This window comes from Eschrichtius robustus, chromosome X, assembly GCF_028021215.1.
Source record: "Eschrichtius robustus isolate mEscRob2 chromosome X, mEscRob2.pri, whole genome shotgun sequence".
Classification (NCBI taxonomy): domain Eukaryota; kingdom Metazoa; phylum Chordata; class Mammalia; order Artiodactyla; family Eschrichtiidae; genus Eschrichtius; species Eschrichtius robustus.
The window spans coordinates 114,783,102-114,809,663 of NC_090845.1; the positions used below are offsets into that span (position 1 = coordinate 114,783,102).

General features: G+C 39.7%; 1 protein-coding gene across 5 annotated transcripts in view; it reads right to left on the reverse strand.

The window, feature by feature from the left end:
- ENOX2 (ecto-NOX disulfide-thiol exchanger 2) overlaps positions 1–23,615 on the reverse strand; it is a 271,731-nt gene extending 248,116 nt beyond the window's left edge. For 2 of the 5 annotated variants that reach the window (XM_068532780.1, XM_068532779.1), the window contains exons 1-2: positions 23,441–23,615; positions 22,054–22,113 (exon numbers count right to left, since the gene is read on the reverse strand). The gene's annotated coding sequence lies outside the window, so the exon portion shown is untranslated. Of the gene's footprint in view, positions 1–6,818; positions 6,856–22,053; positions 22,114–23,440 lie in introns of those variants that run through there. The other 3 variants (XM_068532773.1, XM_068532774.1, XM_068532776.1) reach the window with 3 other exon arrangements.
- Between the last annotated feature and the right edge of the window lie 2,947 nt (positions 23,616–26,562).

Consider the following 26,562-nt stretch of genomic DNA (forward strand, 5'->3'; position numbering starts at 1 on the left):
GCACCGCAATGAAGAGTGGCCCCCACTCGCCGCAACTAGAGAAAGCCCTCGCACAGAAACGAAGACCCAACACAGCCATAAATTAAAAAAAAAAAACCCAAAAGTTAAAAAAAAAATATGGATTGTCACAGTTATTTTATATTCTTTACACTCTTTATCACAAATTTAGGTAAATACAGATTGTACAACTTCTGCTGAATAAGCTGGGCAAGTTTCCATGACTCGGGAAAGCATATTAGAGTTGTAGTTATTTGTAGTTCCTGCCCCACCTCCAAACCAAAGGTCAGTGTTTGGGAAAATGCCAACCATATTTATCAGCAAGAGTTAGCAGCCTAGCATAGGGGATGGGAGTGGCAATAAGTGTATAAAGAATCTAAAAACTGTTTTCTTTACACCCTCTTCATCAGAAGCTTTAACTGGGTACATCCCAATCCTTGTTTGGTAGACAGTTAACAAAGGGAGTGTTTTCTTTACATTCTCCCACTTTACACTAATCTGAGTTTTTTTGTAAGGGAACACCCTAACGCTGAGAATCTCCTCTCTCTCTCTCTCTGTCTCTCTCTCTGTCTCTCTCTCTCTGTCTCTCTATCTGTCTCTCTGTCTCTGTCTCTGTCTCTGTCCGTCTCTCTCTCTCTCACACACACACAGATGGAAAACATAACCATATTCCTAAGTAAACATGTAAGTAAAAAGCAACAGGAACGTAGACTTTGGAGTCTAGACACAGAGCTGTAGAAAAGTTAGTGGTATATATAGCCTTGGATAAGGAGGACAACCAACATTTACTGAGAGGGCTAACGAGGATTAAATGAAATAACTTATGGAAAGATCCTAGCACAGTCCTACAACATACCTTTACAACATATTTGCCTTTTTCTCTACCCTGGTTTGAATTATGAAGCATCCTGATCAGAGAGAACTTTTTCATTGAAAACTGAAGTGTCTGCCTTCCTAAACAACATAAAAATGTCACTGAAAACTGTAGACGTAGTTTGGGGGAAGTGAGAGGCAAGGGGTTAAAATTTTCCTTTAGTTCCAAATGGGTTTTGTCTTTATACATTTCTCTCGAAACTGTAGCTGTGGCACTATCTCTTTAGTCCTCAAAACAAAAGAACCTATTTGCAGAGTGCTCCAGGGTGGCCTTGAGTGGCACTTTAAAACACCCGTTTTGAACTGCTCTAGGCAGTTCAGTGAGGCTGGATACAACAATAGATTCTGGGAGTGAGTCTGAATGGTACAAAAAAAGGGGGGGGGGTGGTCTCCTGTCCACTGAAAACAGAAAGCAGAGCTAAAGAAAGTGAAGAATGTGAAAGGAGAGAAGGGAATTTCAGGATGTGCTAAAAATATTTTGCAACCAAAAAGAGTACAAAGAACTGGGATCTAGGCAACAGAGGGCAGGTCAAGCAGGCATAATTATTTATCATATAGTTTCCACAGATGGCAATAGTCAAGTACATTATTTTACCTATGTGTTTTTTCTTAATACTATAGATTTTGACACTGGGTTCTTTTTAGAAAGCCACCAAGTATAACTAATACACATAATGAACTCCACACAATAATAAAACAGAGTGCCTAGATTTATGTCTCTTTATGTAGAGACTGCAATCCATTTCTGATTCAATTCTTCCAAAGTATTAATGCAATTTAAATAATGAAATCATCCTGAAAGGGGTACACTACTGGTTCAAAGAAGATCTGTCAGAGAAAGAAATGGAAGCTGAAAAGTAATGAGTAATGAGTGGCTAAGGGGCTGATCAATCCAAAAGAGAATAGTTAAAGGGTCTAGGAGAGCTAAAATGTATAAAACTGCCTGCGACCTAAACATTGGAGCTAGAAGCTCTTTCTTCTGATTAACTCTACTTTCTTATCCCTAGCTCAGAAATCAAGGCTTAACAATTAACTCTCAATAGCAAGCCAGTATGATTAGAAAAATAATACTGATAGAAATGTAGAGTGTAGATCTCATTTAAATTTAATTGAGAGCATAGTTTGTTAAATCACATCTGAGGATAAGTCACTTTAGGACATTAAAAATATTTAAACTATTCAAAAGAGAAATGCAGTGTCCTATGTGTCAAAGGAAACAATGTTCCTGTCTGATTCCCCATCCATACAATGATCACTGTAGCCATCTAGACCCCTAAGAGAATTATTACTTCTAGACAGCCAAGCTTTTTGGAGCTGCACTTCCAGCAGTGCATCCAATACCCACATGTAACTATTTAAATTTCAATTTAATTACATTTATATAAAATAAAAAATATTCAGCTCCTCAGTTGCAGTAGCCACACTTCAGTGCTCAACAGACACATGTGGCTAGAGGCTACTGCGTTGGGCAATAAACATAGAGATTATTTCATCATCACAGAAAGTTCTATTGGACAGCACTGGGCTAGACACCAGGAGGTCAAGACTTTGAGTTTAGACCAAATAATTCAAACCATTTTTAATGATAGTTTTTCCACAATGTAATTAATATTCATATCTACAGAGAATATAAATTAGGACTGAACATCATACTTTTGACTTCGGACAATGGTTCTTGAAAGTCAGTTGTACAGAAGAATCATCTGTGGAGTTTGCTAAACGCAGATAACTCATAGAGTGATTCAGTAGGTCTGGAATGAGGATCCAGGAATCTGCATACTAAACATGTGTCCTAGGTAATGCTGACAAGGGTAGTTCCTAAACCACATTTTGAGAAACGCTGTGATTATGCATCAAAAAATTCCAATGATCAGTTTACACATTCTGATTCATTTTCTTGTACGGGTAAGTATTAATATGTGTACATAGGCAAGCCCTTGTCTCCTTACAAAAGTGCAAACTGTTCCACAAAGGCAAAGGAAGGAGATTTCAAGGTATAGTAGATCTGAGTAAGGATGAATACAGAGAGAAAAATCAAGAAGACAGACTCACCAGAAACAAATCTTTTGAAAAGAAATATTCCAGAATATCTATACAGGGCAGAAACTGTATAGCCATTCAGCTTCTGGAACTCTAAGGCTCTGGGAACAGCTTTGAATCTTGAGCTAGCAGGAAAGGAGAAAAACTCTTTGGCAGTATAGTTTCTGAAGATCTGAATATTGCACGTAAATGCTAAGTATGTACAAGATGTTAGCCTATGTGCTAAGAGATTAGTAAAATAAGGTTTTTAACTTCAAGGAGCTCAATCTAGTGGGGGAAGAGAGACCAAAAATAAGTATAATATAGTAGCAGGTGTCATTTCAGCTGAACCTTAAATGGTGAGTTGCTCTGGAGTTATTGGAGAGGTAGAAGAATGGCAATTAAAATACAGAGAACATGAAGAAAAGCACAAGAGCTTGAAAATTTGGAGCATACCTGGTGACCTACAAGTGGGCTAGAGTGGCTAGTGAATAGGGTTTAGAGAAGGTTGTGTAGTGCGAGATAGGGGTATAGATGCATTCTGGGTACCTGGGACACTGAATGCCTGTTTGGGAAAAAAAATCCTTTAGAAGGTACTTGAGGAGAGTAGTGATATGAGATCTGCATTTAGGAAGAACACTAACAGCTAGGCATAAAATGGAGTGGGGAGAGAGTAGATGCTGGGAAGATGTGCTATGATTTGGTCATTTGGCTGCATGGAAGAAAAACTGCATTCTGGTTGACAATGTTTGTTCTTGCAAAAGGCTGGGAATCAAGAGAGAAGCAACAGAATATGAAAGAGATTTTTTTAAGCTGAAAATCTGAAAAAAGAGCATGAGTAGTGGCAGCGTTTAGAAGCTGTTGGGAATGCAATGATCCATCATGACTCTGGCAATAAAAAGTACCAGCAATGAGGGTCCGAAAGAAAGTAGAATTCTCAGCAGTCTGGTGAGCAGACAGCTCTACACCATCTATGTCTTCTGAAGATATGGACAATGGGGTATCTTCTATGGGTGGCACACAAGTGGGCAAACAGCTTCTTCAGTGAAGTGCCCTTAAAGACATACAACATACTGCATAGTAATTAAGGGCTTAGGCCCTGGAGACAGACTTCCTGGAATAGAATCTTGATTCTGCTACTTAGTAATTGTGTGATCTGTAGGCAGGTTACTTACTGATAAATTCTGTGTCCTGTTTTTTCTACCCTTAAAATGAAAATAGTATTACCTACCTCACAGGAATGCTGTGAAGGTTGATGAGTTCATACATAAAAGGTATTTGTAACATGGCCTGGCACATAGTAAGCACTCAATAAATGTTAGCTATTATTATCATGTGTATGTATGAGTGAAAGACACACACTTAATTGTGCTATGTTCAATGTTCAATAACCCTTGAAGGTTTAAGTGCTATATCTAAGGACTGGTGATCAGTATAGTTTAGCAGCCCAAGGGACATCTGCAGTACACTGTCCTGCATAGGCAGCATGCCTTAATATTACTCAAAATGAGTATCTTAAGTCCATTTTGAAAAAAGACAGATATGAGTAAGTTTTTCAGCTTGTAAATATTCTTAGTGATTCTCCTTAAGTAAGCTAGTGCAAGTCGGCTCCAGCATACCACTGGCTGGTGTAAACTAACCCTTATACTCACATCCATAAGACCTACCTTTCACTTCCCTAAAACACACTCAAAGGTATACTGAACGGAAAAACAGCCAGAACCTAGAAATCTACTCCTTTTCTAATTTCTCTTGGTCTCAAACAGCAGGGGGAAAAATGATTATTTTGCAGATGAAAGACTTTCTTTCACCAATCAAAAAATATCAATTTCTTTAAAAACCATAATAAGCTCTTTTTCGTTTATATTTAAAGTGCTCGCTTCCAGAAAGAGGAATGGAGTGAGGGGTGTTAGCCAGAGCTTCTGACTGCACAGGAAATTCGCCACCTGAAACCAAGTTTAACATGGAGCTTCCAATCACATGCCTAGTTTTCCCTCTAACCCTGACCCATTCCCTCAAGTTCCCTCCTGCATTTTTTTAAAGTGTCGAATTCCATTTAAGTTAAATAATGATAAAAGAGCTTTATATCATCCTCCTTTTCTTTTTGCTAGGAGGGGAAAAATATAAGAATAGCTTTACTTTAAGATATGTTAAAATACAAAGATATCTTAGATAAGGATAAATTCTAATTTACACGGTATCTGAGACAATATTTCTATTACCATCTTTCTAAAAGTCTCATAAGCAGGTCATAACAATACTTGCCCTATGTCCGACTCATTTTCTTGACAGCATTCTCAAATATTCATTGTCAAATGCTAAAGAAGAGTTGTCTATGGTGTGAGCATCCAGTCATTTCCCCAGTACATGACATAGTCTCTAATAAATTCAGATCTAAGAATGACTGCTTCAAGAATGTTTCCTGAAGAGGTTTTAAAGAACGTTTTACCAGAGAACTAGTATGAGCTACTCAAGCACCTGGGTTCATCTTTCTCCTTTAAAGGAATGAATTTAAAATTGAGAAACCATTTGAGAATTTTAAAAGACGAGAAAGTTCATCTATTTTAGATAGATAGATAGATAGATAGAAACAGAAAAGTGTGAAACTGAGTTAGCTGTATATTTTTTCTGTTGATCTGGATAAGATACTCAAATTTTAAAACATAGCCCTTCATATTTGGCCAGTATATTTTAAAGTATACACATAACTTTTACCAAAACAATCGTATATGTTGAGCAGAATATTAGAAACAAACTAGCTTGTTTTAGAAGGAAAATATTCCACACTAACCTTTTCAATCGGACATTTTACTTCCCAATAACTTTACAAGGCTCTACCTTCATTCATATTGATGTATAAATTAATCAAAACACTAATGTTTCTCCACATAATCTATAAAATTAATCTGGAAAGCACTCACATATTAAAATAAATGTTGTGTTAAAAATAGCTCAGAAAAATCTCTAGAGTTCTATCAACACATTTTTTTTTTTTTTTTTTTAGTAAATGACTGAACTTAGTCTTCTTGACTAGTAGCTTAAGTCAAATTTACCCTGGATCCATCAACTGAGAGGCAGCCTGGTATAAGGGTGAGAAAAAGCACAGATTCTTGAATCAGATCAATTAACCTATGAGTTTGGGCTCTGCCTCTTGTTAGATGCAAGACCACAGGCCAGTTACTTATTCTCTAAGTCTCAGTTTTCTTACCTCTGAAATGGAGATCATAACGCCACTGACTTCACACAGGGTGGTTACGAGAAAAGATTGATCAAATATATGTTAAACCACTGTGTAAATGTTTTATATCATATCCATTATGAGTCAATTACCAACAACTATACTGTAATTTTAAGTTGTTTTTTAATAGAGTAAAACCATGACGGAATTAAGCATGTATTTACTATTAGGATACAAATACAATTCAGTCATAAAAGCCACCTAGTTAGCTTTGACATTATTCATTAGGTCACCCTGGAATTGAGAGATGGCAAGGAGATAATGTCACTATTTTTTTTTAACATAAACCCTTTTATTAGCATAGAGAAGTTCTTTCCAGATATAGTAATTCCAGTAGCATAACATTTTCCGCATTTTTCACTGCCAGAAATTTAAACCAGTAACACAGGCCCATGAGAAACCTCTATTTATTGAATAAAGCAATATTTTCCATGAAAGTATATCTATTTAGTTTTGCAGTGGAGAAAACGAGATATTCTCTGGTTTTAATCCAAAGAGAAACACCTCAACAACTTTGCACATTAAAAATGTACAGAGACGGCTCTTCTAGAGTCAAGCATGAATTAGAGTATAGAGAAAACATCCAACAAGCACAACTCTCCAACACTTAGTGAAACAAACCAACCGCTACCCAAAGAAGAAACTGAAGCTATAAATTCAAATAAACGGGCTGCAGGGAGACTACACAAACCTGCTGTTGCTTTAATTGCAGACAATTCAATTCAGCAGCTGTTGGTCCAGGCACTAAGGTTCACTGTATGCTCTTCAGCGTAACCTTGAAATATTGTCACTCACTCACTTCTCCACATCATCTGCATGCTGTCCAATTAATGAGGAGCGAAATCAACTGTCAAACCACGTATCAAAACAGAACATGATCTTTTAGCTCTTAAGCACAGGAGCATAATATTTTAAGGACAATAAAACAAGAATGGAGGTGTAAGTCCTTGACAATAAATGATATTCAAACTTATCAAAATATGTGGTTGTAGAAACTAAGCTTCTGTTCTGTTCAGCAAGAAAGTGAAACTTTTTAAAGGTTTTTTTATTTGGAAGGATCCTTTCTGTCAAACTGCTGTATAAGAAGCCTTTCAAACAACATTCACCAGTACCTGATCAGTCTCCAAGTTCTTCATTATTATGGACCAATATTGTTTCTGAAAGCTTAAGAGGATACTTAAGGAACACTTCTGGTCCAACGATATTTTACAATACAGATGGTTTGGAGCTGGCATGTTTAGCCTTGCTGTTTTCAGCACTTTTTTTCTACCAGGAGAACAAACAACAACAATAATATATAATGTTCATCAATATGAGTTAAATAATGAAATAAAAATAAATTTACCGAACAAATGTGTTCTGGAATGCTTCCTATTTGAAATTTACTTACTCTTAACTGTATATCTCAAATCTAGACAACCAATTAACAAACACAGGAGTTAACAAACTCAAGAGGAACACAACATACTAAGTGTTTTAAAAATTGCTTTTTTCCTTCCAAAGCACTGTCTTCTGTGCAAACACTCTAGGCTATATCACATACTACCAGTTGCAGACATAAGACTTGAGAAATTCAATACAAGAATACAGCAGAGAAGCATGCACAATTAAGGGATCGGGACTACCAATTTAACAGAGAACCCAGATTTTACATAGCAATCTGCTACAAACATTATAGCTAGGGGCAGGCATATTTTATGCAGCTATTTTGTTTAGCTCATTAGAACGTTATTTGTCCTTCAGTACAGTTGAACTGGAGGCAAAATAAGAGAGGAATGCACTTTGAAACAAAAGGAAAATTTCAGATAAAATAAAACATACTATACCTGAATATTGTACTAGGAACATCGTGACACTCTTCAGGGAACTGTTTCACGTTGTATCCTACCGTGAGTTATTCTCCCCTAACCTCTTCTCTCCGCAAAAAGAAAAGCCAAAGCACCCCAAACCCCCACTACACACTACCCCTAACCCACCCCCGCACTGAAGAAAAAAAACCAAAAAACAGATACAATTCAGCTCAGCTCCGATGATGCTTCTGTTTAGCTCAGCTCCAGCCGAGCAACTGAGCTCTAGCAACGGAGCATAGGGAGGTGGATTCTGATGCCAGGAGCACTTCCATCCACTTCACTTACACAAAAGCAGGCAGTGGAAAATCCAGGAGCCTTGAAGACAAGGGCTGGAACTGGCTTTTATGAATTGCTATTACTGCATGTGTCACCGTCCATCTCCAATGACGGACACTTATAGGCTGAATTGGGAGTGGAGGGGGTGGGGTGGAGGAGGTTGGAGAGCAGGTGGAGAAGCAATTAGCAGCATGTTCATCGGAGAATTCGTTTGGGATTTCATACATCAGTGCCTAAAGAAACAACATGCAGTTGACAAATCAGAACTTTACGATCTGCATGCCTTAGAAGAAGTCTTAGCTCATGGCCCCAAACAAAATAATGCTTGCCCACTCTTATAGTGCATGGAAAGTCACCCCTCTGCTTTCTTTTTCCTCCAGCTACCCTTGTTCCTGAGAAATCAACATTCAGAATGAATATTTGCTAATTTTCCCTAAAGAATTGTATTTAAAAGTCTGGAAGCAAAGGAAGTATAAAGAAATTAAATTATATTGAACATGACATCTCTTAACAAAAAGGCAAGAAGCTAATTATTTTAAGCCAACTTTTCATCCCTAGTCCCATTCCCCAGGTGCAGCTTTCATACCTATAATCAACGGATCACACAACTTTTGTGCATATATTTAACACTGAAAAACAATCTATGTATACCTAAAAATAGTTCCGTTAAAGTCAAGGTGAGAAGCTAGGTGACCTTTAAGAAGGCACTTTACCTGTAAGTGCTTTAGTTTTACTCATCTGCTAAACTGAAGCACATTTTTTTAGACTTCAAAATGAATCATGAGTAGGAACAAGAAGGAGATAGTCTCTTAGGAAGGAAACATGACACAATTGGAGGAGTACTGGGGCTGGGTATCAGGAAACCTGGGTTCAGGTTCCAGTTCTACAACTTTCTAGCTGTGTTACCCTAGACAAGTCACTTAACTTCTTGGAGCATAAGTTCCCTTATTTTATAAATTGTACATAACTGCACCCTTTCTGACTGCGTCATAGGATTGCTGTGAAGAGCTAATGAGATAACAGATATAAAAACACTTTTGTAAATTGTAAAGAGCGATAAAATTATATGGGATTATTATTATTATACCCTGAGACAAATCTTGCCTAAATGACTGAAATGAGGCACCTGTATCATATAAGGAAAATAGGAAGAAAGGACCAATATCATTTCATGAAACATTATCCAATTCTTCCAATTTTAAAATTAGAAGGAAGTACTGTTTCCTCTTAAAATTCCACAGGAGGAAAATCCTTTGAAAAGAAAAAAATTTAAATCTGATATATAATACATCAAAAGTTTATTAAAGAGACAAAAGTCCTGTAACTCCTTCTTTCCTTTCCAAAAAGTCAGTCAATTTTTCTGTAAGGTCTAGTATTATGTCCCATCTGGAATGCAAGCTACTAGACAATGAGCATCTCCTTTTGTTAAATCTTTCTATTAACCTGGTACATCCTCACTGCCCAGTGTGTAGAAAAAGTTTCAGGTTGATTATCTAAATCTAAATCCACAAGGTAAAAATCCAAAGTCATGCTTTATGAGGCTCCAAGCTGCCTTGATACTATATATACAGTGGCCAGCTGGTTTCAGCTGGGACACAGTTTTAGCACATGAAGTCCTGGGGTGGCCACACCTGGGGCACTAAATGATCCAGGCAATGTTTGGGGACCTTTGGTTCAGCCAAATCCCACATGTCCTGATTTTCATCTGTATGGTGGTTTCCCAAGTATGTGTCTGTCCACATGGGCCGAATCTGAAGCAGCCAAAAGAAAGGTGGGAGCTGTAGCAGAAATATCAGATGTCAGCTCCCCTTGGCCCCCTCCAATGCCATCCGTGTCCTCAAACAAGTGCCCAGACCACTTCCTGTGAGAAGAAAGAAAACTTTTTTCTAATTGCCCCCTTGAATGTCATTGCCAATACTGAAAATTCCAGTAAAATATGTATCCAAAATCTATACTAAATCAATGGGTAAAATGGATAATATGAATCACAAAGAGTTAGGTGAGGTAGCTAATAGCAAGTGAGCCATTAAAGGGGGAAGAGGAGGAAAGGGCGGGGAAAGGAGTAGAGGAGAAGAGAGGGGAGGGAAAGAGAGTGAAAGAATCTGAAGTGAGAGCTTTTTTTTTTTTTTCTAAGCAGAAAAACACTTCCTGGAATCATCCAAAACCTCACCTCTTAGAAAGTGCTTGCCTTTTGAGGTACTGGGAATAGCCCATTTACTACCACAGCTGCAATCCTAGCCTTCCAACTGCTTAGGTAAACAGTCAAGAGCTTGAAAAAGCACTGATAGACCTAGCACGAGAACTCACTTTCCTTTGGCATGTGGAAAGCCAGGCAGGTGGGACACAGTTCTCTAGGGGCCTCATCACTGCAACCCTCCACCACAGCCTCACCGGTGGCATGGCTGGCCACTAATAAAGGTGTCAGCCCAATTTCAGGTTCGGCAAAGGAAACTGGCCTGAGACTTCTAACAACACACTGGTAAGAAAGGAACAAAGGCTCTATTTCAGAATCAGGCTGCTCTGCCTTTGGGCATTGCAACTGAACTCCTCCACACATTTAAGCTGAAATCCATATTCCCCAAGTTCCTCAGAAAAGCCATTCAAAGTAAAGGGAGAAGGACAGGAAAGACGATTTTTTGTTAGCTTCTTTCCCCACCGTCAAAAGATGAGGATCATATCCAGAACATGACTGACAGCATGTACCAAAAGGCAATAAAGTGGAGTGCAAAGCATCAGTTTCAACCCAGATTAGCAAGAATGGAAATTAAAGCATCAGAGAATCCTGATAAAAGCAAACACACAAACATATACACCAAAAACCACTGCAATGTTTCCATCATTTCAATCTCTAGAATGTAAGCACTAGTGGTTCCCTAATCCACCTGAACTTTTCAGCAGCTGTCACCAAGCCTGACGGATCTTTTCAAATGAATTCCTGTTGTTAACTTCCTTGGATTCTGAGTATTTTTGTCAAAAACAAAAATCCCAGTGGAAGATTTCAAATAACCATGAACTTGAACCAAACCATGAACCTAAACTGAGAGAAACAACACTAATTTTCTAAACCCCAAACAAAACAGAATTGTTAACAGTTTGAAAGCAACAACAACTAGTGAATCGATTTGAACTGGACCAAAGCTTCATGTTTTCTGAATCAATCAAACTTGTACCAAACCCTGAGAGTCCAATCAGTTCAAAGAGCACACATCAAGACTTGGTTTCACCTGACTGACAGCCCACAATGAACCACAGAATGGCAATAAATCAGGAGTAGGGAAAACTGAATTCTCCTATTTTTTTCACTGTTTGACCTTGGTCAAGTCATTTATACTCTTTTAGACTCGGCTTGCTTACTTTGAAATGTCTGGGCTGGGATTACCAATATCCCAGGTCTAATAGTCTATGCCAATTGTGAAATTTACAATAGTGACAAAATAGAGGATGTCACAATTTGGCCCTAATCTTCAGAAGCAGAGAGATGGACCACCCCAATTCTCCTAAGGATTCATGTTTCTAGCTTTGTTGAAATATGCTTCACATAAGAGTTGGGCAACTGTCTTTGCTCATTGGGCAAATGTGCCTTGGGAATAGTCAGGCTAATATTCCTTTTCAGAATGTTTCTCTTCAAAAAATGTTTCAGGAGCAGTTTGTTTTCCTCAAATGAAAGCTACAGGTGAGTGGTCTGGTCCCAAACAGGAAGAAGGAAGAAAGTGATCTAAATTATGCTGAGCACCTATTGCATGCAAAACATGGCATGATACTTTATATTATTTTTTAAATTAGTCCTCACAACACAGCTATATGGTAGGTATTATCATCCTAATTTTATAGGCAAGGAAACTGAGGCTTACTGATGTTAAGTGACTTGCTTGCAGTCACTCTACTGGTAAGTGATAGATCTGGGATATGAACTCAAGCAATTTGAATCCATTACTATACCAACATTCTAATGATTAAAGTCTGAATGACTGGGCTTCCCTGGTGGCGCAGTGGTTGAGAATCTGCCTGCCAATGCAGGGGACACGGGTTCGAGCCCTGGTCTGGGAAGATCCCACATGCCACGGAGCAACTGGGCCTGTGAGCCACAACTGCTGAGCCTGTGCGTCTGGAGCCCGTGCTCCGCAACAAGAGAGGCCGCGACAGTGAGAGGCCCGCGCACCGCGATGAAGAGTGGCCCCCGCTTGCCACAACTAGAGAAAGCCCTCGCACAGAAACGAAGACCCAACACAGCCAAAAATAAATTAATTAATTTAAAAAAAATGAGTAAAATTGAAAATCCCTTTAAAAAAAAAAAGTCTGAATGACTGAATTCCTTCTTAATTCAGTGATTCAATTGCACTTGCTTAGTGAATAATCACCTGCTGAGTCAATACAGTGAAAGTAAATCTCCTTGCATTTATGCTAGATAGACGACTTTCTAAAAAATTTCATCCAACAATGTGGTTAAGACCACTGGGCTCTGGAGTCAGACAGACCTGAGTTTCTTGAATTCTAGCTTATGGACAAGGTACTTAACCATGCTGAGTCTCAAGTTTTCTTACCTGGCAAATGGAGAAAGAAGTAGTACTTACTCATTGGGTTGTTGGGAAGTGTTAATGATGTGATAGCAACTAGCACAGTGCTTGGCACAAAATAATTATTCAATAAATGCATATTAGAGCTATACTTGTATTCATAAGCAACAGAGCAAGAAAGAAAAGGTTATAAAGAGAAAGGAAACTAGGATTCATTTAACTCAAGTGCTCTTTGGCCTGTAGCACAGATTTAGTTTGAAAGAGGTTTTCAGTGGCCCATCCATACCCTCTAAAACTAAGCTGCATCTTGCAGCAGATTAGCATATTCATGAAGCAACATGATTATACTAATTGGTGGTGCCTAAGTAGTAGCAAGGAGACTTGTCATGTGCTCTGCTGAGCAGCAATTGTCCCTAGTTTCCTGGAATCTATCCTTCTAAAGAGAGGGTTGGAAAGTGGCAGATAGAAGTACTGCTGGAAGTACCAGGTGGTCTAAGGCCCCCATCTTTCCCCCATTCTTCAAGTTCCAGCTTCTATTTCATTCACTCATGGCCCTCTTCGCATATACTCCTCTCCTCCCTCAAGTTTATTCTAGTTTTATTGTGATTCTCCCCCTGGCTCTAGCTCTGTCTCTGCTCATCAGCATCAAGTGGTGTTTATGGAATGTGTGTCTGGCACTGCACTAGGTGAAGTGGAGGGACATCCAAAAGTTAATCAAAGAGACGTGTCCCATGGCCAAACAGATCTAAGATCCACAGGTAGACCAGAGTTTTGGCAACACAGTAAATGCAAGTATAATTGGATGATTTGGTTGATTTCAGAGCACAAAATAGTTTGCTCATCTAGTTAATGATACGCATACTGAAGAATTTAGAAAGAATTATACAGTTGTTGGCAACTTGATTTGAAATGCAGAAAAAGATGGATAGATGGATGGATAGGTGATAAAGCAAATAAAGTGTTAACTATAGACTCTAAATGATGGGTATATGGGTGTTCACTGTACAATTCTTTCAACTTTTCTGTATATTTAATTTTTTTCATCATAAAAGGTCGAGGGAAAAAGAAGAGGGGTAGGTAAGGGGTACAGCTTTTTCAACTTCAAATGTTTCAGAACAAAATAACCATATTTATATGGAGAAGCATAAATCAAATAGGGCAAAATGTTAAAAATTGGTGAATCTGAGTGAATGGTATATAAGAGTCCTTATATGATTCTTTTAACTTTTCTATATTTACAATTATTTCAAAATAAAAAGTTAAAAGTTAGTTTATTGAAAACTGACCCTTTTCACCTAGTGCCTCAGTTGCCATTTTTAGTAGAGAGGATATTAGGTCCATAGTAGTAGAGAAATTGGAAAGAATGGGGTGGGGGACAATAATCAACCCGTACATATACTTGGGTGCCTACTGTATGCAAGACACTGTGCTAGACACTGTGGCAGATTCAAAGAGGTTAAAAACACAGTCACTGCCCTGAGAGGGCTCACAGTGTAGATGAGGGAATGCCAAAGCAGTGTCTGAAAGGGTAACTGGCTGGCCAGATAAGTTCTGTAAGACAGAAGTATGAAGATTGGAAAGGTAGGTTGGAGCCAGACTGCGGAAAGTATTGAATGCCAGGCTAAAGAGTTTGGACTTCATCCTATGGATAATGGGAAGCCATTTATAGTATCTGAGTCAGAGAAAGAATATGCTCCAAAACCGATTGGCTACATAGAACAATTTGGGCACAGTTACCTTCAACATGCATCTGTTTCATATTCATGTACTTCTGGCCCTTGTATCTATTTCCCTTATCTGGATGTGGCCATTAGGGGGTTCCAACATTCTGGATGCTGACCATTTTTTAAACAGCCATCTCTTCAGCCTCTGTCCCTTTCCCACCCTCAGTCCCCAAGGGAGTTGACCATCACTCACCTCAGCCCCACTGACTCAGTAAGCAATAAATAAGCCTCATACAGTTTTTCAAACTAGCAGCTATGCTTTGAAACTCTGATTTCCTTCATGATTATCAAACCCCAATTACTACTGGGATCACTGATTTGAGTTGGAAAAAATGAATATTCAGCTAACCAACATGTGAAGGAGTGCAGGAAGCTATGTGCTGTGTGTAGAAGGAAACAATTATTCGAAGTGATCTTTGTATGTTGAACAAAAACTTAGTGGAGATGGCATTCCTGAATAGCGGCAAGTGATTAGGGAAGGCCTCTCAGGCTGCCAAATCAAAAGGTGGACTTTCTATGTCTCCAGTTTTTTCCCCATAAAGCCCATCCTCCAATCCAATCATGTTACTCCCGGTTTAAACCCTGTGCTGGCTCATCCCTGCCTAGAGGATAAAGGTCAAGCTCCTTAACAAGCAGACTTCCTTCCACAAGATACCTTTCCAGATCCTTATCCTGTCCCCTCTTCTATACTCCCAGTGGTTCATACACAGTATCTCACCGTTTTCTGAACTATCCATTTTTATATGTAACTGTTTCGCATGTGTTCGTGCTCCCTCTTTCTGGAATTCTTTCCCACCACCTCTTTGTCCACCGAGATTCCAGGCAATGCCCACTCATCCTTTGTGATTTAGCATAGTTAGACTCTGGTCTGTAAGTAGCCCACCCCTAGCAATAATTTCCTCCATCATGTTCCCAGGGCACCTTATAACATAGCTCTTTCTCTGAGCACCTTTGCCATTGTAATATAATTATTGGTTTGGGTGTCTATCTTCCCAACTTGACTGTGAGCTCCTTAAGGGCAGGCAGGGACTACTTCTAATTCATCACTGTATTCCTAGCACTGGGCATAAGGTCTGGTCCTGTATATGTGCTTAAATGTGTATTGAATAAATGAGCTTGAATATCAAGTGCTCCTTGAATTCAAACTGAGCATCTCTTGAAAGGTGAAAATTAGAATATTATGTGACCAAAGTAATCCTAATGAAGTGTGTCCGAGGACCTGACTGAAGAAGAAATGGTAGGAGGACGTATTATGGGGCCTTACTGTGGGACACTTTCTACCCCAGGAAGCTCTTACTGGCAGTTGTTGCTGGCTAAAAAGAAGCGCAGCTGGAGTGGATGAGAAGGGCCCTTACTGCGGATTTCCCCCAAGTTATCATTCACCTTTCACCACTGAAGCAATGTTGTTTATGTAACATTCTCTACACGGTGTTTCAACTCTTCTGAATTACAGCCAGACTTGTATTTGTATTCTGCCTGCAGGTACATTTGGACAAGCCTTGTTAATGTGTAGTCACGGAAAGCTCTCCAGTTCCTATTCTCACCTATCATTATTGTGCTTAAGGGACCATTGAAAAACTGAGAGCCAAAAAAGGGGGCAGGGAGGAGCTAATAAAAACTATCTTTTATTTTTCTCCTAGATTGCCAATATCTTTCACAGCACCTCTCATCCTACACTGTTTTATAACTATGTATCAGTAAAGGCAAAAAAGAACAATGAAGACTTTAGCAAAACTTTACACTTTGCAGGCAAGAAAAAGAGGAAGCAACACTTACGCCTGGCATATAAATCTTTAGACATATGATCAGTCGCCACTTCTAGAAAGTAAACACTTCAGCTGTTTTAAACAAATAGCAAAAGCAATTAGCCCTCTCTGGAGACTCAACTGAGGTGTATGCTGAATTTTTTTAAAAATCGGAGTCTGTTTTGATCTTCAAAAATGTCGAACTGGTAAACACTTTGCTTTTTTTGTACATATAAATCTAAAAGCCAAGCCTAGCTTGAGGAAGATTTAAGAGACATAAAATTTGTCTGAGGTGTCTGCCAAATCTCCGCAGCAGAGACAGAAACCCTGGAAAAGCTGACATAGTCATAACTCTCACAACATCACCAGCAGGTTTGTGCAGGGCTGGACGTACAGAAAGTCACTGTTCCTTCCCTCAAACTGTTCGTAAACAGAGAAGTAGATTATTTGCTTATCAGGTATCTGGTAGCTCATTTTTGCCTATGTATCCTACTGGCAGGTATCCCAATATTCAGCGGAGTAAATTTTCATTTATATGATGGACCTGCTTGTTGAAATCTTCTTTCTTTCATTTGCTCTTTCACACTCATTCTTGTACGTACACTAGATATCTCGGTCTGTCTGTCTGTCTGTCTGGAAGGCATAAAAAAGGGGTATTTACAAGTATCTAGTGCAGTGCCTAGCAGAGTGCTTTGCACATAGTAAGCCCACAATAATTCATCAGATGAACTGAAACTCTACCTGTAATTTCTATGTTCAGCTTATTTGATCATGGGACAGAACTATGCATTCTTTTTCCTGGAGTATTTAACAGTGAGAATTCCTTAAAAGGTGATATAATTTTATTCTGACAATTCATGCTTAGGACTTCTATCCTTTGAAGAGCATCCATTTTTGCACAATGGGTATTATCTGTAAGGAAAATGAAGGAAAGACCACACAGCAGGATCCTGAATGACAATATGAACACCGATATGTTTTTGTAGAGACAATCAGATATCTCATATTCACCTGATTGTGCGTCATCATGGTAATCCACTACATATGTCTAAGATCACTTAACAATGCAAGAATACAGTGCACGCATGGGCTGCATTCTGTAAATAGGATTAACCGTTGAATTCAACCAAGGTCTTCCCTGGGGACAGATTGCTGGAAAATACATCTACACGACATTTAAAAAAATAAATTAACCAATGACACTGGCTCCCATGAGACACATTGTTTCTTGTACATGCAATTCTATCACAGTTTTCCATAGCTCTCTGCTGACATCCCCGTCCCAAAAGACATAGAATTTCAAAACAGAAAGAAAAACAGAGAAATTGGAGCTCTTCTGTCTCTCCTGCATGAAGTGTTATATACACAAAGGAAAGATGTCTGTATATTAACACAATGTGAACTGTGACGTGGTGAGATCATGTCGGTCTGGACAGTTTTTGTTACGCTGTGGTCACATATAACTTGCCCAAGGGAATGAACAAAGTCCGTATGCACACTGACAAAGACTGGCAGGGGGCCTCAGGAAAATGAAAGCTGTGTTATAGCAGGGGAGTTTGATTTTTTCTTTAAAAAAAAGTTCTTTGTTATGATTACCTTTCTTCCCATTTTTATTTAATTAATTTTCCTCATCTGTAAAATAGGGATAACTATTGCGTGTATTTAACATTTTTACTCTGAGGATGAAATGAAACCCTGGTGGATTGCCTGGCAAACAAGTTAACCCATACAATCCATACCGATATTTGGTTAGCATTAGCTAAACACCTATTATGTGCCAGGCACTGGCCTAAGACTCCAAGAAAAAAGTAAATTGTGGGAGGAAAAAGTGACACTGGAAAGAAAAGCAGAGAGCTGATTTTCAAAGGTTTTATAAAGCAGTCTAAGAAATTTGGATTTTATCTTGAGGACAATGGGCTGCCTTTGAACTATTTTATATAGAGCTGGATAGCTTTAGACTTGTGATTTAGAAACATCATTCATTCTGTCAGCATTGGTGGAGAAAGGATTGGAAGGGAGGCAGGCTGGAGGCAGTAGTAATCCCAGGTAGAAGTCATATGTGTGTTGCGGGGTAGGAGGGGGCAGTGTGCCCCAAACTAAGGCGATGGCAATAGGGGTGGACATGGGGAAAGCATTTTTAAATAACTTTTAAAAAATGTACAAAAATGTCATTATAGAGGATTAGCAAATAATATGGAAAAGGCTAAAAAGAGAACTCGTATGTAATCCTTCTATTTATAGGAAAACTCTATTAACATTTTTTGTGTGTTTACCATTATGGGACTTTTCCTATGTATGTGCACACAGATGGGGGGGCTGTGCATGTGTGATATGTGTGTATGTGTGTATGCAAACTGAGATCTTTCAGCTTTATAACCTGAATTTTCTCTTAATATATCACAAACAACTTTCCACATCATTAAATATTCTTTGGTAATATCAATTTATATGGTTACTTAGTAATCCATACATGTACCATAAATGATTTAATTCAAACCTCTAGTATTAGACATTTATCAATAAAATGTTATTTTTTTCTTTTTCTTTCCTTTTTTCTTTTTTCTTTTGCTATTATAAACAGATTCTGGGCTAGACATCCTGGGAGCTAAATTTTTAGAAACTTTACATTTATTTTCTCAGCATAGAGCCCTAGAAGTTGAAGTGGAAGGTTGAAAGCTATGTTCGATTTTAAGATTTTTGATACATATTGACAAATTCTTTCCAGAAGGGCTGTATCAAATTACAGTCCCACTAGCAGTGTCTATAAATAGGAAGAAACCCATTTCAGAGTGATTTCAAGGATGGTGTCAACTGGATTTGGTGGGTGGAGAGGAGCAATGGATCCTTGGCAGAATATAGGGGCAGAAGCAATGTGAACTCTGTCAAGAGGAGCAAAGCAATGGGCAGGCCTAAGGAACAGGAGGCTGGGTGGATAAATGATGAGGAAAAAAAAGAAAGGCAACCACAGGAGAGTGGGAGAAAATGAAAAAAAAAAAAGAAAGAAAACTCTAGTGAAGTTATACACCCAGGTCACTTTAATTTACTGCTTTATTCTGCAAAAGTAGCAAATGGCTAATCTTTTTTTAGTGTTTGGCACTCTGTGGTACCAAGGTCCAGAGTTACATTCATGTGAATATGTTGATCCATTCTTTTCATCCAGTCACCATTTATTAGGTGTCTACCATGTACCAAGTACTATTCTGGATGCTTTGGGTATGGAGATAAATGAGACCTGGTCCCTGCTCTCAAGGAGCTCACAGTCTAGGGGAGAGACAGGCACATCCACAGACCAACACACTGTGGTGTGGTACAGGCTAGAACAGAGGTAAGTACAGGGTCCTGTGGGAGCCAGGAGCCTACTATTGCTTCCTGTGTGCATGCATGTGTGTGTGTGGTAGAGGGAGGGGGAGGTGCAGCAAAGGCTTCACAGAGGTGTTGATATTTGAGCTGAGTCTTGAAGGAGTTTCTCAGATGGCTAAGGATCACAGATCATACTCATACTCCTTGTATATTTGTGCGACTGCTCTCAAGGACACTCAGTAAGGCAGTGAGGATGCTGGTGTGTAATCTAAACCCATTCGTGACAACAGCCTCCACTGTTACCTTAATGGATATATGTACATAGCCTGATTTAGGCAATAATATACTCATTTTAGCATATAAAGGATAACAGGCAAGTGGCATATAGGCTTTTAAAATAGTTCAGATGACACTAATAAAATAATAATATTCAAGTCTACCAAGTCCAAAGACGCAGGCATAGAGAATGGACTTGAGGACACGCGGAGGGGGAAGGGTGAGCTGGGACGAAGTGAGAGAGTGGCATGGACATATATACACGACCAAACGTAAAATAGACAGCTAGTGGGAAGCAGCCGCATAGCACAGGGAGATCAGCTCGGTGCTTTGTGACCACCTAGAGCGGTGGGATAGAGAGGATGGAAGAGAGACGCAAGAGGGGGGAGCTATGGGAATATATGTATATGTATAGCTAATTCACGTTGTTATACAGCAGAGACTAACACACCATTGTAAAGCAATTATACTCCAATAAAGATGTTAAAAAAAAAAAGTCTACCAAGTCCTACAAATTCTACCCCCTAAATGTCTCTCGACTCTGTTCCCTCCTCTCATATGTTGCTCCCACGGGTCCTCACCAACTCTCTCTGGAGCAAAGTACCAGCCTCCTAACTGGTATCATCCCCTTCCAGTGCATCCTAAAGTGAAAATCTGATCATGGCACTCCTCATCTAAAACATTTTAATGTTTTTTTTTATTGCCAACAACCAGTATTTTCCAAGTTTCAGTCATTTGAGTATTACTTGCTGATTTTCCCATATTCACACACCATGTGTACTATTATTTACTTAATATTCCTCTTTAAATCAACTTAAAACTGGTTACTTTCTATTTTCACTAAACCTTTTCCTAAGTAACCTTAGATTTGATGATGTAATTCAGTTTTATTTTTTATAAGCTACATTAGAATATATAATTTATAAAATTTTAAATGTTTGTGGGAATACAGCATAACTACTATGGTAGATGCCCTATACATTTTGAGAAACACTGGCCTATGGGAGCACATCCAAACTTCTTATCATTGTGTTCAAAGTTCTTCACAAATCAGCCCTGACCTCTTCTACAGTTATACCTTCCTTTCCCCAAACAATCTGCAACCCAACCATGCTGAATTCCTCAACATTGAATGGACACGCCTTGCTCTTATAAAAATCCCATGTCTTTCACAGACTGCTCCCTCTATCTTAAATGCCTCCCCTCCACTCTTCTCTGCCTGGCAAACTCATTGTCCTTCAAGACCTATCGGTCATGTCACCTCCTTACAGAAGCCTTCTTCCTGACTCTCCCTTACATTTAGTCACTCCTTCCTTCATCCTCCCATAGCACTTTGAACCTGTCTCTGTTATACTACATGTTACATTATCTCAGACTGATGGGCATCTATCTCCCCAACTAGACCTAGAGAAAGCTCACACCTCGTGCTCTGTTGCATCCCCAACACTTCATGTGGGGCAAAGGTCATGGAGGAGACCGAGTGCCCCAGAAGGTCACTTAAAGTCTAAGATAAAATAAAACCTAAAGTACCGTCAAGGTCCAAATAGCTTAGAGGCATGACATGTTTTTATAAAGAGAATCATCTAATTCAAAGATAGTAATACTGACTACAGTTTTGGCAGACACAATTAGCTACGGCTGCAATAACAGTTAAGCTAATTTGCTTTTGGTAGCTACTTTACAGCAGACACATACTGACATAGAAACTAAAAGCGAATCATTTGTGTTTTTGCCAAGATGGTCAAATATATCTCACAATAATCTCTCCTTACCACAAATGGAAAGTTAAGAACAAAAGTGAACAGCAGGACCAGCAAACCATGGTGGACAGAGCATGGGCTCTGGAGTCAGAAATCTGTACACCCAAATCCCAACTCAACTCTCCTTACAATCTATGTGACTTTAGGTAGGTTGTTTAACTTCTTGACATTTTAGTTCCCTCTTCTAGAAAAATGGGAAGACTAGTACCTGCTTCATAAGACTCTTAAGATAATGCGACAAAGTGCTTATGATAGCGCCAAAACATTTATGGGCTCAATAAATAGCAATCATTATTGTTGCCCAATGAAATGACTACAATTCAGGCAATAGGATGCACAAGGACAGCAAATGCATTTCTTAAGAAAATCAATTTATATCACTAGGCTTTAAAAGTAACAACTATAGAGTGTAGCTAAGAATAACCACAAACAAAACAGTCTATAAGACAAAGCTCTTCTTGGGTTTAAATTAAACTCACACCTGGAACATACCACCACACTTCTTTGTGTTCTCCAAGAATTGATCTCAAATCAGGTTCCCCTAGGATGAAAAAACAAAAATCACCCAATCTTAATTTTTTGTTCTTAATTTTATGATACAGAATAATATCCAAACTATGTGGATGCTTTAAAGTGTCCTATTACTATGATCCCAAGGTTTGCAACACTATTTCTTTCCCAACCTATCCCTGCTGACACGTTTTACTCCAGTCAGGGAAGCCCACCTGTTATACAAGTGCTCCCTCTTCTATCTACCCTTCTCCAATTCCAACCCCAGTATGAGGAAGCAGTTTCTCCCTCCTCTTTGCCCATTTCAAGTCCACTTTACTCTTTTGGAACCCAAATTAAAATTCATCTTCCCAAAGCCGACCAGGATTGATCTGGAAGGTAGATGAGAGTTTCAAGCCTTCAGCACTTCCAGGGTTAGGCTTGACTTTCCATAGATCAACCCCCACAACCTAATCGGTATCCACTTCCACTAACCCCTAAGCACTTTTCGCACGCGTTTGTAATAATAAAATAATACAGTCTCGTTTTGCGCAGTCTACTTTATTCTGTAGTTGGTGTGCCCCTTAAATATTTGTCAACATCAATGCTTGCTGGAAAGCCCTAGAGCGCTCGGTTTTTACAACAGGTCTAACTTGCCTTTTATTTTCATCAGAACACTGCACTGAACCTTAAACACGTATTTCTCAAAAGCGAGATTCCTTCCCTCTTCTGCTCCCCATCTCTTCTGGAAATTGAGGGGAAACCCTTTCCGCTCCAAAGACCTGGTCAGGGAAGGGGCAAGCGGCTGGAGGGGCCAATAAAGAGATGGCGACGACCCGGATCTCACCATCATAGTGGCGGAAAGTGAAAAGTTGACAAAAAGTCACGCCCGGGGCGTGGCAAGGAATTCCCATGGCCCCAGAGGAAAAGGGGTGTGTGTGCATTGGGAGGGGTGTGTGCCCAAACCTGAAGTGCAAATTGAAAGAAGAGAGGAAAAAGAGATCGCCCAACTCCTGCAAGCAGTAAGGAGAGTCCAGACGCCGCCCAGGGAAGACCCTGGTGGAGAACCCTAACTTCAGATGTCTGAGGAGGCACAAGGCCGGGGTGGCGGATACGGGATGCCGTTGTGGAGGAAAAAGACAGCGGGCAGATTTGAGGGAAAAGAGAAAAGAGGGCACGCCCCCGAGTCTCCAGGGAAACGGGCTCGGTGAGCTCAGAAGCCCACCCCGACTCGCTGGCCCAACACCCCTTCCCCCGCGGAGGCGGAGCTGGGCGGAGTCAGGGCTGAGGCCCGCGGCCCCGGAAGCACCCTCCTCCCTAGGCCCCCCTCAGTCCCACAGTCCCCAGCCTCAGCCGCTCAGGCTTTCTGTCTCTCTGACCTCCAGCTCCCCGGCTACCGAAGCTCAACTCCTTATAGAACTGCGGAAAATCGGGCCGGCACGGCAGCTTCCGGGCGGGCGATGCCCTCGCGGCGCCCCATGCCGGGCGACAGTCTTCTGAACTCCCCTCCTGGCGCTGCCGGCTTAGGCCCGGCGCCCAGGCCCAGGCTAGACTCTCACCCACACAACGGCCGCAGCTGCGTCTCCTATTGGCTACTGGTCACCAAGGAAGCCGGAGGCCCGAGCCCTTACCCTCATGGGAAATGTAGTTTGAAGTCTCTGGAGGTTGTTCTTCCTGGTGGGGGGAGGGAGGAGGGTGGAATCCAATATTGACATTGGCGGAGAGGCTCAAGTGAAGACAGGGGATTGTGGGAGATGGAGTCAAGACACTTCTTTTTATATACCCACAATTCCTTCCCCGCCAGCCCCCTCCCGCATTTCCTATTGTCCCCAGTTTCGGCTCGAGGAGGGTATTCTGGATGTTGTAGTTTGGAGTGTGCTGTCTTAGAGAATCTCCCTTCTTGGGGTATGGGGTTGTGCTTGTGGGGACAGATGAAGGTTCTAGATTGATTTTACTGTTGGTTAAGCTACTTGCATTTGGGGGGCAAACACTTTATATCGTGATTTGAAATTCTCATTGAGTTTTGATTCAGTGGCTTTTAAAAAGTGTTATTTATGCTCTGATAAGCTTAGAATTTTGACTGGAATTTTGGAATTTTGTCTGATAAGCTTAGAATTTAAAATTGTCAAAGTGTGTTCTGTGTGAACCATGTGCATTAGAATCACTTTAAAGTTTCTGGAAAATGTATACTTTGTTTCTAATTGGGAATCATATTTTTTACTTTGAAATGGTGTCACAGTAGGCATAGAAATGTGATTGAAGCCAGCCAGAAGAAACCTGTTTAACCTATAATGAAGCCATGCTATGAAGAACAGTGGCCACGATCATTGGTGTAATGTAGCAGTTTAGAACAGGTATACAACTTGAATAATAAGAAATAACTGTATATTTCTTTAAGAAACTATCTTTTTAGTAAAACGTATGTTTAAAGATGTGGATAAAGGAATATGTGGGACACCTAAACACTTTCAAGTGATTAAAAAGTTGAAGAAAATGGTTGTTTATTAGGGCTAATTTCACTCCTGACTTTTGACTTCTCTTTTCTTTGTTAGAGATGAATCCTTACAGCTGAATGGATCGTTACAATTGGGTTACTACAATTTTACTGTTAAGGACAACTTTTTGACCTCCAAGTGGAATGAAGGGAAAGAAAGAGGAATTGCATTTTGCTAAGGTAATTGCCTAAAATTTTAACAAGTGACATGAAGGAAGAAGATGATTTAATAGATTCAATAATTTATTCAGCCAATTGCTTTGTGCAAGGCCCTGGACTAGTCACAATTGCTACAGAATTGGAAAATAGTCCTTCCTCTGAAGCAGCTCACAATCTAAGAAGGGAGGTAGACTATACAATGTGCAAAGTGTTCTAAAAAGTTCTATACAGGGTTCTGTAGGACCATAGAAGAGGAAGAACTCATTCCACTTCTGGAGAAAGAAATGCTTGAATGATGAGCCTTGGAGAACCAGTAAGATATTTGTCATCTTTGGGGCAGGGAGGTTAATCATATTCCATACAGAGAAATAAGGATGTGAGAGAGTGCAGGAAACAAACAAACAAAAAAACTTCCATACTGCAGGAACTAGGTGGGGCAGGAATAGGGGCCCATTCCAATGAGTTCAAAATATAACCTGAAAGCAGTAAAGAACCATCAAAGGATTTTAAGCAAGGAAATGATATGATCAGTTGGATTTGATGACAATTTGGGTATGAAAAGGGAGGGAAAGGAAGGCATCCATTGTGACTCCCAAGTTCTGATGTGGAAGAGTGAATGGTAGTACCATTCATTGAGATAGGGAACCCAGAAAGAGTAGCAAGTTTTGTGAGGGATAGGAGGGATTCAGTTTGGGACATTTAAAAATTTGAGGAATCTGTGTAACATTTGTGTGGAGATGCCTCGTAGGCTGTAAGGAAATGTAGGTCTGAAGCACAGGAGAGAGGTCTGGGTTACAACTAAACATTTGGGAGACATCAATAATAAATAGTAATTAAATAAGTAAATATGAACTAAATTTCATGTAGAGAGTGTTTAGAATAGTAAATTTTAGAAGGACAAAGATTCAGTATGGAACCCTAGAAAATAACCATATTCAAGTAGTAGGTAGAGGAAAACATGCCTTCAAAGGAAGCTGAGAAGGAATGGCCTGATAGATGAAGCAACAGAAAACAAAGTAGAATCACTGGAATATTGTGCAGAGAGGTCAAATAAGAGGACAGAAGAGTAACAAGGAACTACTCATTCATCCATTCAACAAATATTTGTTGAGTACCTACAACATTCCAGGCACAATTCTAGATGTTGGGAATAGAGGAGTGGGGAAAAAAAAACAAAGCCCAGACCATATCCCTTCCCTTTGGAGCTTATATTCTAATGGGGGAAGCTATCAATAAATAATTAATAATTAAAATACATAGCAGTGGAATTCCCTGGCAGTCCAGTAGTTAGGACTCTGCTTCTGTGCTTTTGCTGCTGGGACCCCAGGTTCGATCCCTGGTTGGGGAACTAAGATCCCACAAGCCGTACAGTGTGGCCAAAAGAAATAAAAAAGAAAAAGAAAAAAAATACATAGTAGTGACACTTAATATTTCTACAAGGCTTATTGGAATGTGTATGTGTATTTACACATACAAAGGTGAGACTCTTGATGTATTGTTGGTAGAAAGTATGCTTGAAAATACATCCAGGAAAAAATGCTTGAGTATAAGATGAATTTGTGAAATAGAGACCCAGGGTAAATCAGTCTGGCTGGATTTATAGATCAATTGGTAGGCCAAGGTTAAGGCTTAAGAGCCAGTGTACAGCTGAAGTCATGGGCAGAGTTCAGGTTTATAATGTGGAATGTGTTTGGCTTCAATCTTCGACTTAGATGAAGACTTAGTCGATCTGTTGCTATCTTTACAAGTCAGTGTGGATCCATGGTTAGAGGACCATGGAACCAAGTTTAGGGCTCAGCCTGTTATCAGTGTTAGGCCCCAGTGTTATAGCCATGGTTCTCTCTGTGA